Below are 14617 nucleotides of genomic sequence, written 5' to 3' on the forward strand. Positions count from 1 at the left end.
GCAAGAGCATGCACTCTTAGAAAAAATCCTCTCTGACAACAGCAGAGAAGGGAGCTGGAAAGGGTTGAGGTGCGGAGGCAGATTAGGAGGTTGCTGCAGAGACTGCACACAATAGAGATAGGTGCAGAGAGTGTGTGACCTCAGGGCTGGTATACGCAGCCCGTGTTCACTGGCATGGAGCTGCCTCAAGCCTCTGTGTTTGCTTCTCTCCCTGCTCTCGGCAGCAGACTCATGCTAATGTAAAAATGAACGTTAGCTTGGCTTGTGCAGAAAATGATTCCGTATTCAGATATCCAAGAACTTTGAAGCAGCAGAGAAAATATGCTTTTATAGCATCACTGATCTATAGGTTGCAAATCAACTGTAAGCAAAGCATGCAGCTGTTTCAAACGTGAGAAACATCTTAAATTGTCTTCATCCTTTGGACAACGCAATGGGAAAAGAGTCTTGGAATGAAACAAAACTGCGTCTTGGAATGAAACAAAACTGAGCCAGTTACCGGCTATAACATTTTGGGGCCAGGCGCGGTGGCTCAAGCCTGTAATCCCAGCACTTTGGGAGGCCGAGACGGGCGGATCACGAGGTCAGGAGATCGAGACCATCCTGGCTAACACGGTAAAACCCCGTCTCTACTAAAAATACAAAAAAAACTAGCCGGGCGAGGTGGCGGGCACCTGTAGTCCCAGCTACTCGGGAGGCTGAGGCAGGAGAATGGCGTAAACCCGGGAGGCGGAGCTTGCAGTGAGCTGAGATCCGGCCACTGCACTCCAGTCCGGGCGAAAGAGCGAGACTCCGCCTCAAAAAAAAAAAAAAAAAAACATTTTACATTTTGGGCAAATTTCTCTATGCGTAAGATGAGATTATAGAACCATCCCCATCTGAAGTGGCAAGGATGAAATTTGAAAAACCATATTCTACGTACAGGGCTTACCCCAGAGTGAGGTACTTAGCAGGCTCCCATAAACATGTGTGTCCTTCCCCTTCCACTCTTCAATGCCCTCCAGACTGTGGGGAGCTGAGATGCTCTCAGTGTCTCTGTACATTCCGTTGGTTGTGTTCCTACCAGCCCTCTTAATTTAAGAGCCATCTCTGCATTTCCAAGTCTGCATCCTAACTCACCTCTTCTGAGAAGTCAGCCCAGACTACGATATCTAACGTGGGGTATTCTCCTGTTGTTCTCCATGGCAACACCTTGTTTTCTTCCCTTGATAACGCTTATGATAATGCACGCTTTTACAGTGATCTGTTTCATTTTCTCAGTTGTGTGCATCTACCAGGAAGACAGTGGTCATCATGGTTTCCCCAGAGAAGCAAAACCAATAGGAGATACATACATGTATATACACACACATATGCATACACATATATGACAAAAGAGAAAGGAGAGCTGGGTGCGGTGGCTCACGTCTGTAATCCCAGGACTTTGGGAGGCCGAGGCAGGTAGATCATGAGGTCAGGAGATCAAGACCATCCTGGCTAACATGGTGAAACCTCATCTCTACTAAAACTAAAAAAAATTAGCCGGGCGTGGTGGTGCACGTCTGTAGTTCCAGCTACTCAGGAGGCTGAGGTAGGAGAATCGCTTGAACCTGGGAGGTGGAGGTTGCAGTGAGCTGAGATCGCACCACTGCACTCCAGCCTGGCGACAGAGCAAGACTCCGTCTCAAGAAGAAAAAAAAAAAGAGAGAGAGGGAAAGAGATTTAATTCGTGGAACTGGGTCACATGACTGTGGGGGCTGACAAATCTGAAATCTCCAGGGCAGGCCAGGAAGCTGGAGACCCAGACCCAAGGAGGGTTTCTATGTTATAGACTTGACAGAGACTTTTTTGGGTAGGGGGCTTCAGTTTTTGCTTTTAAGGCCTTTAACTGATTACGTAAGACCCACTCCCAAAATTGGGGATAATGTCCTTCACTTAAAGTCCACTGAGTGTACATGTTAATCACATCTACAAAACGTCATCATAGCAACATCTAGACTAGTGTTTTAGCAAACAAGTGGGCACCACGGCCTGGCCAAGTTGACATGATATTAACACTCCCCCATGGATCATATTCCTCTGCACCATGCTGGCCACAGAATAGATCCTCAGTAAGTAAGTGTTAGATAAGCAAGCTCAACTTCAGATAATAATGATGCAATGCACATTTGCATTCTTTTTCAGATGCCAGTATCTTAACCACTTGCTTGTTTGAGAATCCTCTCCTTAGGGAGCACAGCTCAGTTCCCACTGAAAGGCTGGGAAAAATTAGAAAAATTAGAAAAATCAAACTCAGGCTCTGAAGGGATTCTAGGGCTGGGTGGCAGAAAGGGCAGCCTGTGCCATGACCAGCAGCAGCAAAGAAGGTGGTGCTGATGACAACACACCACGTGGTGGCCATGTCCTGGTGCCCCCAGCTCTGGTGTTGTGCCCTCAGGGAGCAGGTCTGTGGCAGGCTTTGGGGGCTGTGGTAGAGGACATGACTGAAAGCTGCTCATCTGACCCAGTATGGCCTCCGGAGCCTCTTGTTCCCCTTCAGGGAGCCTTTTTCCATTTATCCAGCCTGTATTTGGGTTCTGTCTCTTAGGCTTGCATGACGACACAGGTGGTCTTCGTTTCCTGATATTTTCCAGAGAGTGCATATTACTATATAATTTCCATTCTGCACAGCACAGAACAGTCAGTCACTTTGGAATCTGATGATCTGGATTTGAGCTTGGGTCACTGTTCACACTCTGTTCATGTTTGGAAAATTGTGCATCCTCCCACTCCGGGGTAGAAATGGTTGACCCTGGAGGCCTGCGTGGCCTCCTGTTCATCTTCCCAGCCAGGGCCTCAGTGTGTGGCTCATGTTACTCAGATGTGCTTGGAGGCTGGAATCCAGCCACAAGTGCATAGTGGAGATACATCTGCAGCTCTGAGGTTAAAAGCAGAGACTCTGGCATTTGGCCATCCAGGTGTATGAGGGTTGACCCCAGTCCTTTCCCTCTACCCTGGAAACAGTGAAAACAGAGACATGCTGAGCCCCTGTGAGCCTCCTGGGAGGGAACATACCTGCCTTCAACTGGTGTTCAGAGACCTGCCAGCCCTGGCACTTCAGCATCACTTGTCTAGTCCCCCTCCCGGAGTTTCTGAGCGTCTGTGAGACTTCTGCTTTGCAGTCCTGCTTCCTACCTTCACTTTGCTGTAATCAAAAGCACCATCTGCTGCCCCAAGTGCTGACAGAAATAAATTAATTAAATTAAATGTAAAAAATACCACTTAGGCTAGAGTCCAAGATCTAATCACTTGAGTGGAGACTAACCTCTGACCTCTTATATCTCCTTCACTCTCACCATAAAAATGCATGATTTTCTTTAAGTCAAGTCTTAAAAAAAAAAAGTATGGCCATGGAAATGCTGGAAGTCTCTAATGTCCTGAAAATTATAAACATAAATTCTCACACATCACATGCAAGCAGTTAACACACTTTTAAATTTAAAAAATTTGGAAAAATTTTAAAACAAAATAGAGTAAAATGCAAATTAAAGTGCATTAGGTAGGTCATCATAAGGGTAAAGGCTTTTATCAATATTATTTAACTTAACAATTGAATTTAACAAGGCATCAAAGTAAATCTATCAAAAGAGATTTTTAAAAATGGATGGATAATACTGTCATTATTTGTAGGTTATAAGATTACATGATTGGATACCTAAAACAATCAAATAATACTACCAAATTTGTTTTAGAAGAGTAAAATATAGTGATCAGACTTTAGAAAACAAGAGCAGAAAACAAAAGCTTCAGTATATGCCAGCAATAATTATGAAGACATTAAATGAAAATAAACAGCATTCCTAATAAGGACACAATACTGGCTCAGTGGGATTATTTGGGACATGGGTTATCAAAAAATCGCTAAGATCATTTAAGTATTTATGATGAGAATAAATGAGTATACAATTGAAAATATATTGTAATAGCACTCTACCAGATATTAAATCACTCTTTTATTATATGACAATTCTGGATAAGAATAGACAGAGATATTTATACTATAGAGGTCAAGCAATAGATCCTGATATAAATGAACTTCACGCAGGATGAGAAAAATATCACCAGTTGGTGAGAAAGGAAAGTATTTAGTAAAGGTTTGGGGAGACTTGGTTAACTAATAGTAAATAAATTTAAAACTTCTAACAATCAGCTAACAAAGAAGGTGAAAGTAATAAATAAAATTGAAGTTCTGGAAGAAAATAGGGATGCATATAGATCTACCGTTTGATTAGAGAAAAATTTTCAAATTTAAAAATAGTGAAAGCTGTGTGGTGGCTCACACCTGTAATCCCAGCACTCTGGGAGGGCAAGGCCGGTGGATCACCTGAGGTCAGAAGTTCAAGACCAGCCTGGTCAACATGAGGAACCCGCATCTCTACTAAAAATACAAAAATTAGCTGGATGTGGTGGTGGGTGCCTGTAATCTCAGCTACTCAGGAGGCTGAGGCCAGAGAATCACTTGAACCCAGGAGGTGGAGGTTGCAGTGAGCCAAGATCACACTATTGCGCTCCAGCCTGGGCAACAAGAGCAAAACTTTGTCTCAAAAAGAAAAAAAAATAGTGAAGAAATATCAAAATACTCAAAACTCTATTCATATGGCATACTATGAGAAAATGTCCAACAAATATTATCGATTAAGCACATTAATATTCTTAATACATGAAGAGATCAAAATAGATAAGATCACCAATTCTGCCCCCCGATATGGTTTGGCTGTGTCTCCACCAAAATCTCATCTTGAATTGTAGCTTCTATAATTCCCACATGTTGTGGGAGGGACCTGGTGGGAAATAATTGAATCATGGGGACGGTTTCCCCCATACTGTTCTCATGGTAGTGAATAAGTCACATGAGATCTGATGGTTTTATAGGGGAAACTTCTTTCACTTGGCATCCATTCTTTCTTTTCCTGCTGCCACGTAACAGGTGCCTTTCCCCGTCCACCATGATGTGAGGCCTCCCCAGCCACATGGAACTGTGAGTCCATCAAGCCTTTTTCTTTATAAACTACCCGCCTCTTGAGTATGTCTTTATCAGCCGCATGAAAACAGACTAATACACCCCCTCAAAATAAAGCCACAAAAGAATAAATACAAATAAATAAAAATAAATAAATACTTGACGTGTAAATAAATTGAAACTCACTAGAACTTAAAAATGAAGCTCACCAGATAATTAAAAACTAATTTTGCTGGAAGTTACACATTAAAAATTGAATTAAGTAGAAATTAAAAATGTAAAGTAAGAATGCGATTGTTTTCTGAGCACACTAGGAAAGATCAGTTAATCTCATGCCAATCATGAACTAGGTGTTATCACCTCTGAGGAACAGACTGGCAGCATGAGTCAAGCTTCTTAACAGTTATGTTCTTTAGAATCTGTGTGACTGCTTCTAGGTATCTCACCTAATTACATAGGAAATCTTTGCAAGTATAGAGAAATATATCAAGTAATTATTTTAATAATTAAACATTTTAAATGTCCTAGATCCAACAATAGATATTACAATTCTGGGGAGGAGGAGGACATAAGCCTTTTTTTGAAAAGTAGCAAACTGATTCATTTACATATTATTTTACCTGACATTGGTCAAGGTGACTCAGTTTTCAAGATCTCTGGATTGCCTGTGACTAAAACTACATCTTTGACCTTGCTACATTCAATAGAATAGAATTAATAATGGCCACCATTTGTTGAGACCTGGATCTACACAGTAGGCACTTTGCGGACATCCTGTAATATGACCCTAAAGGGATGATTCTTTCTTCCTTGTCCTTCTGCAGCCCACAAACATCACCTAGAATCTCTTCCCTTTATTTTAGCACTTTCCATCCTTCCGTTTCTGTGCTTTCTTCCTCTTGGACTCTTCCTTTCACTTCCTTAATGGAAATCTCTGTAAACCACTCACATAAAATGAGTTGAAACTCCCAATCACAGTGTGTGCTGCTGAGGGGAGAGAGGGGGAAGAAGAATGAGTCAGCAAAGCAGAAGTTTGACAATATAAAAAGTGATGCGCACCAAAAACCAAGTGCTCCTATGTTCAGAGGGGGACTAGTTGTCTGATTTGGATCAGAATCAAGAAGGAATTGTAGTGGAGGTTCTAGGATCATAGACAGGATTGAGAAAATCAATACTTTTGACAGAACAAAATGAGCAGAGGGTTGGTTGTAAACACATACAAAGCTCAAGTGTCTATTCTTTGTCATAAGCACCTACAAAAGTCATGCACAACCTCATTCAGTTGTGATTTTCAAAAGTCCCCTCCCTTAATTGATTCAGAGTTATGAATTAATAATGTGATGTCTTCATTCTCCACAAAAACAAAAATAAGAAAAATCCCTGCCTCAACTCATGCCCATCGGTCTTCATGGACAGCTACCAAAGTTGCAAATGGAGATTCAAAAGAGGAGGGAAGCCTGAGCCAAGAATGAGCTGTCCTTGAGGGTGTTCCAATTCAAATGTATTTATCTTTGATAATTGCAGTAATTTTCACATCATCACTTTACTTGACGTGTCTATTGTTTTGTTCCTTCTAAAACCCAGATAGCACCTTTGAAGATAACCTTCCTCCACAGCTCATTGCTTCTCCAAGCCCTGAGCTCAGGAGTAAACTATGCAAGCATGGTCAAACAGGCTGTGTAACTCATTGACCTAAGAAAAATCACAGACGCATCAGCTCCTCCCGGGCAGTTTGTGATGAAATATTTTATCAGCCTCTCAAAGCATCAGAAAGCAAGACCAAAGAGAGACTTTCCAAAACAGGAATAATCCTCCCAGAAATAATTAATGCAAGAGCCAAGGCGCTGAAAGAGAGAAACTGGGAAGCTTCTATTTCTTACCAAACACTGTGTCTTTTTTTGTCTTATTTTGCTTCATCTTTTTTTTTAAAATTGATTAGATATTTGCCATCTAGTAGACTTACCACTCATTTACGTGAAATGAGGAAGCAACAAGGAACTCAGCAAGGAACTCAGCAAGCCTTTTGAGTCCAACCAAATGGATGGATTGATTCAGCATACCTTCAATGTCCACAGAGTTTCCTGGCCTTCTGTTGAGCTGGGGGAGCTTTAATTAAATAATTAGGGCAACAACTGAGCAGCTCAGCATAAAGAAGGCTCTCAGCACACCTTGGTCCACAGGCAACAGGCAGGCATGAGTCCTCCCTGCCATCAAGACACCCAAAAGGAAAATCAGTTCAGTCAAAGGGACAGTAAAGGTAGAGCCCAAGGGGTGATCTGTGTGGTTGTTAGCTAAACCTGCTCCTGAAAAGGTGGAAACAAAGGCAAGGCAGGGGGGCAGTGTGGGGGGAATAGCAGGAAAGGATAAATCTTCAGACAAAAAAGTGCAAACAAAAGGGAAACGGGGAGCAAGAGGAAAACAGGTAGAAGGGGTTGACCAAGAAATTAAAGATTTACCTTCAGAAGATGAAGAAATTAAAACAGAGAAGAGTCTAGCCTTTGATAAAGCCAGAGAGAAAGAAGCCAAGTCTGATTAATATCATGTACCATGTCTTATCAGAGGTCCCTCTCTCCCATTTTGTGCAATCCAGAGGGATATTTTTATCAACTGTTTTGTAAATGCAAGTTTTTTAGTAGCTTTAGAAACATTTTTTTAAAAGGAGAGAATTCCACCTCATCCCACTTTTTAAGTGTAAATGCTTTTTTAAAACAGGTTAAATCATCCACTGGTTGTTTGCTTCTTGGTACAATTAAAAAATATTGTAACATGGGGAATTGTGGGAGACTGGCTGTCTCGGGTTTCAGCTTAACATTCCATAGATGGGGGGTTAGTTTTTGTACTATAATACAAAGCATACTAACTGGCAATATGGAGTCACAGTCCTGCATTTAATGTCTTGAACATTTAAAATTACTTCTAATCCCATGTTGTTTTTTTGTAGAATTGTTTAAGAAAACCATTCCCTGATCATGGTCATCCCTATGAGAATTGTGTGCAGTCTGTGACACCTTCAGTCATGGTAGTCCTGCTTTCCTAATAACTTTGTGAATATGCTGTAAAAGTTGAAAATTGGAGTAGACAGTGTATATGCTATTCAACTGTGAACGGGTGGCCATGTGAAACAGTCTATCGACATGTGTAGATACCGGTACATGATAGCCTCTTAAGGAAAATTTGCCTCCAAATTTTAAGCTGGAAAGTCACTGGAATATGTTTAAAAAAAATTACAATACATGGCTTTTTAGATTTTCAGTGTGTATGTTAAGAATTGTGTACAAATTAAAATGTCTGTGTACTGATCCTCAACACAACAAATAAAGTCTCAATTATGAAAAAAATACATTTAATTATTCTGAACATTTGAAACTTCTTAAAAGGTCAAGTTAGGAAATAATAAAATAGAACTTAAAAAGAAAATAATCAAGAACTTGGTATTCACTGGAACTAGTCTAAAACAAAATGATCCCAATTGGAGTGGGTGTGAGACAGGGAGCCGGCCCTGTGAGAGCCTGTGTCTTCCTGACCTGGCTTCCAGAATCGAAGGCTTCCCAGTGAGACCATTTAAACACCAGATTTCGCATCCCGAGGCCTGGCCAACCTTCGTCCAGCCATCTCCCAGCCCAGAACTTTTAACTGTGACAGTCTCCAGATGCAGAATGTTTGAGCATTTAAACGTGAGACTCTACTTCCCCCAGAAGGGAAGGTATCCCCGGGGCCTAATGTTCTTTTTGGCTTGGACTAAACATTCCTCCTATTGACTGCCCCCTTCACCTTCCACCTATCAATCCACAAGTTTACAAGCAGCCCATAGCCCACCGCTGGGGCCAGTGTGCATAGACGCTGACCTGGCCAGGACTGGAAGGATGGTGGCTTTGACCCTGCCCCACAGGTCCTGAAACCACCATCTCCACTTCACCCACTCCCGTCTGCTTCCTCAAATCTCTGTACAAGTCTGCATTAGGTGCAAACTTCCTTAATTGGAAAAACCAGTGACAAACCTTCTCTAATACTCTAGTACTTCCCGAGTACACAAGACACAGGACTATGTGGCATATTGTCTACTTTGGAGTGAGCAAGAACCGAATTCAAGCCCTGCAGTCCTGCTCAACTATTGAACCCTCCAAACCTCTGCTTCTATAGCTAGAAAATAGAGAATAAAGTCATACCAAGAGCCTTGCAAAGACCCGGTGAGCCCTGAACCATGCCTATCTTAAACAGAACAAGGAGAAACAGAAGAAGAAAGCGTAAGCAGTTAAAACAGAAATAGAATATTCAGAAATAATGTTAGAATGCTAATTTCTTTTAATTTTTTCTATAAAAAGAAAATTTCTGGTTCTTATCACAATATAATTAAATTATAGTATTGATCAAATATTAACTCACGGAGCCCTGCAGGTCATGTGATCTGAAAACGGCTATAATAGCAAATGATCAGCTTGTTTTTTATTTTATGTCACTGGCTTTTTGTGTGCAGGCAAATTTGAAGATATCCTCAAAGGCTTAAACCTTTGTGAAGGAAAGAACTGAGCCAAAGGGCCCTCCTGTCCTTCCCTGACCTCTCTGTCTCCATCCACTTGACTGAGCCCTACTGGGTTGATTTGTTCTGACTCTTGAGTGAAAAGTAGTGCAAGTTCAGCTCCCAGGCAATATGAATGCCGATGTAGTATCCCTACTATTATTAATGCAAGCATACCAAGAACGTGTGGAGTGGTTGAGGAGTGTGTCCCAAAAGACACGTCCAAGTCCTAAACCCCAGTACCTATAAATGTGACTTTATTTAGAAATAGAGCCTTTGCAGATTCAATTAAGGACCTTGGGATGTAATCATCCTGAAATCAATAAATGTTGTCCTCATAAAAGAAAGGAGAAGGAGGTTAGAGACACAGAGCTACAGAGTAGGAGTCATGTGAAATTGGAGGCAGAGACTGGAGTGGTGTAGCCATGAGCCGAAGAACTCCAAGGATGGCCAGCAGCCACCAGGTGCTGGAGAGAGGGCTGGGACAGACCCCTCATGGCCTCAGAAGGAACCAGCCCTGCCGACATCCTGATCTCATACTTCCGACCTCCAGGACTTTGAGAGAATACATTTCTGTTGTTTAAGCCACGAAGTTTCTGAGCATTTGTTACCGCAGTCCTAGCAAACTAGTACAACATAGATAAATTTAGTTACCAAGACAAATATTTTCTCCCAGGAGTGGTGTCCTTGAGGAATCTCTGCAGAGTCCCCAGAATTTTGTCAAAATGGTAAAAAGCAAAACAAAATAAAAGAAAATAACAAACAGACAAACAAATGAAACACCAAAAATAACTGAGATCTTTCCATAAAACAAATGGTAAAATTAGCAAACCTTGTATTTCAAATACAAGGAAGGCAAGAATCCCTGTTCAGCCTATACATGTCCTATCCAAGGCTTGCAGAAGCATCATCAGAGGTCCCTGAGCATGGATAATGAAGTGCTGGTGTCAAGCCCCTTGAAAAAAGCAATAATGCAGGGCACAGCCAGTCTGAAATGCACACTGACTTCAGGGTGAGTGAGCCTGCAGGGCCAGGGCTTCAGAGGACCCAGTGTCTGCAAGGCCGCAGCTTGGAAGCACAAGGTCAGGGGAAGGGACCCTCTCCTAGGAGCCCTGGCAAAACTGGGAAAGCCAGTTGAGAGCTCATCACACATTCAGGAAACTTGGCAGTCCCCGGACACGGGACACAGCAGGACCTTGATTCAGTCTCTTATTGCCTCTCTAGCCCATCCCATTGTGGTCCTCCTCTGCCCCCTGGCATCCATCCTCACAGCCCCTCTCCAGGGCCACAACACCCTACAGATTCTCCTTTCTCTGACACTGGGAGTTCTGCCACTTCCTCTGGGAACCTGCATCCCCAGAATGCAGCAAGGTCCCAACTCAAATGTCACAGCAAGAGATGAATGTCTGACTCTTGCCTGGTTACTCTCCAACACAGCTCTGTTTCATAGAATTTATGGGAAGGTGAATTCACCCAGGGGTTCCTCTGCATTCTCTGGTCTGACTGGCATGTCAGTGTGTGAGACTTATCCATTTTGCTCACCTCTATTCCCAGCTCCTGACTCATACTTAGCACTGAATGAATCTCAGTGACCAACAGCACCAGAACCGATGACTATGGTGTGGGATGTGAGAAGGCCTCATGTTTTCCATAGCATCTGCCCTTCTCAAGTTTGAACCCCTCAGTCACCATGTCACTTTTAGGACATCCACACTGGATAGGTTGGGCAGTGCCACTTTGCATCTCTTAGCCAAGCCAACTCTTGCTCACTTAGCACCTGGGCTCCAGCAGGCCTCTTCCCAGTCCCTCATGTCTGGCTGAAGATGTCTCCCCTGTGTCCACAGCAGGAAACCCACTCCAGAGAGGAAGAGGAGGAACCCTGAGTGGGGCAGGTCTGGTTTCCCAAACAGGCCAAGCAGAGAGTCAGGCATGGCTATAGTCAAGTGGCACAGAACGGTCATGAATTCACTCTGTATGATCCCTCTTAAGGGATAAGTGGTGGGGAAAAGGGAGCCCTTCCACAGTGAAGTTCTGCTCTAGAAGAGCTGGAGCTAGGTTGCAGCATCTACTCTCTCCATCCTTTTCCCTCCCCTTGGAAAAGAAAGGGAAATCGAGACCCTCCTTCTTCCGGGTGGAGCAGCCCCGTACTGTATGACATATGCCCCTCCACACAGCTACCCTTGGTGCTCTAGGCTGTGTCGACCACATGTCCCAGCTCATGCTCCTTGGAGGAGAGGCAGCTCAGGATGTTGTGCAGAATGCACTTGCTCCAGTAGGGATGGATAATGGACTTTTTTTTCCTTTTTCAGAGGAGGAAACATCCTCCTCCCTCTTCCCCATGTCCTCCCATCCCCATTTTGTGGGCCTCAAAGATATGATGAAGGTGCTACCTGTAGCAGCATGCATTCCTGCATACCTTCAAAAGGCAGCATCAAAAACCATGATGTTCGCGCTGCTGTTTAAATCATTTCTTTGACTTTTTCAACAACTCAGGGAGGCAGAGATGACGGAAAGGCCTAGAAAGGCAGCCTCCTGTGTTAAGTCTCTTCTGATCCAAACTCCACACTGAAGGTTCTCACCAACCTTCAACGCTGTTCATTTTAAACAATGAAAAAGCAGTGAATTTCACAAAGCAAACAGAAATGTTAATTCAAATCCTGACTTTCTCCTATCAAGCTGGGCATCCTTGGGCAGTTGTAAGAATTAAGATGGTTAGTTGTTGGGTTCCATCTATGTGCTAGAAACTATTTCAGGCATTTCCTGTGGTGATCCAACCTTAAAAATAATTCTGGGAGGTAGAGGCCCCAGTGTTGGCCTGTGTTTGATAATTTTTGTGTGTTAATTGGAGAACCAATCCCTTAAACAGTTCTTAGACTTTAATGGATGCTTGACTCATATGCTGTCATCCCCTGAAGTGCAGGTTCTGAGGCAGTGGCCTGGGGTGGGGCTTGGGACTCTGCATTTCTTACCAACTTCTGGGTGAGGCCAATGCTCTCAGTCCATGGACCACACTGTTAGTGGCAAGGTCCTATGACAAACTGAAGACCTTGCCCCTGTCCTAGCAGGTAAGTGACCATGGGTGCAACCCTGAGAAGGAAAGCAGACAAATGCAAAAAGGAAACATGATGTCCATGCTCAACTGAGATTATGAACAGTGCCTCCCCACCATCCAAACAAAAAGGCAGAACAATTATATATCAGGAAGGAAAAAATAAAGACAAAATAATGCCTTCCTGTGCAAGTGAAGGTCATATTAGCAAGTTTGTGCACAGAAAACAGCGATCAACTTCACCTGGGATTACAAAATCTAGGTGGTAAAGGACCTCTTAGAGAGGTGTAGGTGGGGCCAAGGGGCCCATAGATGAGCACTATGGGGCAATGGGGCACTATCAGGCCTCTCAGGCCTAAACAGGCCAGCAGGGAAAGCAGTGTGCCTGTAGCCACCATGGGCCGGAGCTGTGGAGGTGACTCTATCCCAGCAGGGCTGTAGTCAAGAGGAATGGAGATGCCGCAGAACCAGTCATGGGACAAGGGAGAAATGGGAAGAAAAGACCTCTCTCTCTCTTTCTGCCCTCTCATGTCTTGCTGATGCTTCCCACTAACCAGACCCATCCAGGGTCCAGAGGCAAGGGAATTGAATGGTGCATTCATCAGGTCTATCGAAGAGGCAAAGACAGGGCACAGAAGGGCAAAGGGAGATGAGGTGGGGTGTATTAGTCCATTCTCAGATTGCTGGAAAGAATTACCTGAGAATGGGCAATTTATAAAGAAAAGAGGTTTAATTGGCTCACAGTTCCATAGGCTATATGGGAAGGATGGCTGAGGAGGCCTCAGCCATCTTACAATCATGGCGGAAGGTAAAGGGAAAGCAGACATGTCTTACATGGCTAGAGAAGCAGGAAAAGAGTGAAGAGGAAGTTGCTACATACTTTTAAAGAACCAGATCTGGTGAGAACTCAGTAACACAATAATAGCAAGGGGGAAATCTGCCCCCATGATCCAGTTGCCTCCCACCAGGCCCACCTCCAACACTGGGGATTACAATTCAACATGAGATTTGGGCAGAGACACAAATCCAGACCATATCGTGGGGCAAGCTATGAATGGCCATCACCAAGCTGAGGGGCTTTGTGTGAAAATGAATGAGTACAGAGTATGTCTGACTCTCGTTGAAGATCCTGAGGCTCCTCACCTTACCCATGGCTTATATCTTACATCATTTTTTCCTTTAATGTTTCTTTTTATGAATTTCACTTTTGGTGTCAAGCCTGAAAATTATACTTCACAAGGCTTAGATCCCAAAGGTTTTCTATTGTGCTTTTTTTCCCTAAAAGTTTCATATTTTACATTTAAGTCAATGATCCATTTTGAGCTAATTTTTGCAGACAGTATGAGACTCAGATTTATAATTTTGCCTATGGATGTTCAAATGCTCCAGCACCATTTGTTGAAAATGCTGTGCTTCCTCTACTGAATTGCTTATGCACCTTTACTAAAGTTGAGCATATTTCTGTGGATCTTTTTCTGGACTTAGTATTCTTAGTATTCCACTAATCCGTATGTCTACACTTCCTCCAACACCACACAGTCTTGATTACTACAAACATATAAGTGTTGAAATAGAATAGACTGATCCCTTCCACTCTAATTATTTTAAAAGTTGTTTTAGTGATTCTGTTACCACTGACTTTCCATATCAATGTTTAAATACTCGTGTCTTCATCCACAAAATATAGTTTTTATGATTTGTATAGGAATTTCATTCAAAATGTATATCAATTTGGGGAAAATTGACATCTTTTCTATATTGGGTCTCCCACTGCTTGAACATAATCTCTATTTATTTAGATCTTTGATTTCTTTCACCAACATTTTATACTTTTCAGCATACAAGTCCTGACTTTTTTTTAGATTTACCCCTATGTATTTATTTTTCTTTAATAATTGTGAGTGGATTGCATTTATTTATGTGTCCACTTATTCATTGCTAATGTATAGAAATTTAATTGATGTTTCTGTTTATCTTGTATGCTGTAAACCTTCTGGATTCACTTATTAGCTCCAAAAATTTTTTTAGGTACAGTTTTATTTCTTCCTCTCAGATCTGTATGACTTTCTTTCTT

At 42.6% G+C, this 14617-nt stretch overlaps 1 pseudogene; it reads left to right on the top strand.

The window, feature by feature from the left end:
* Positions 1–2323: 2323 nt before the first annotated feature.
* On the top strand, positions 2324–7870 carry LOC105515091 (annotated as a pseudogene).
* Positions 7871–14617: the final 6747 nt, after the last annotated feature.

This window comes from Colobus angolensis, unplaced genomic scaffold (assembly GCF_000951035.1).
Source record: "Colobus angolensis palliatus isolate OR3802 unplaced genomic scaffold, Cang.pa_1.0 Scaffold253, whole genome shotgun sequence".
NCBI lineage: Eukaryota > Metazoa > Chordata > Mammalia > Primates > Cercopithecidae > Colobus > Colobus angolensis.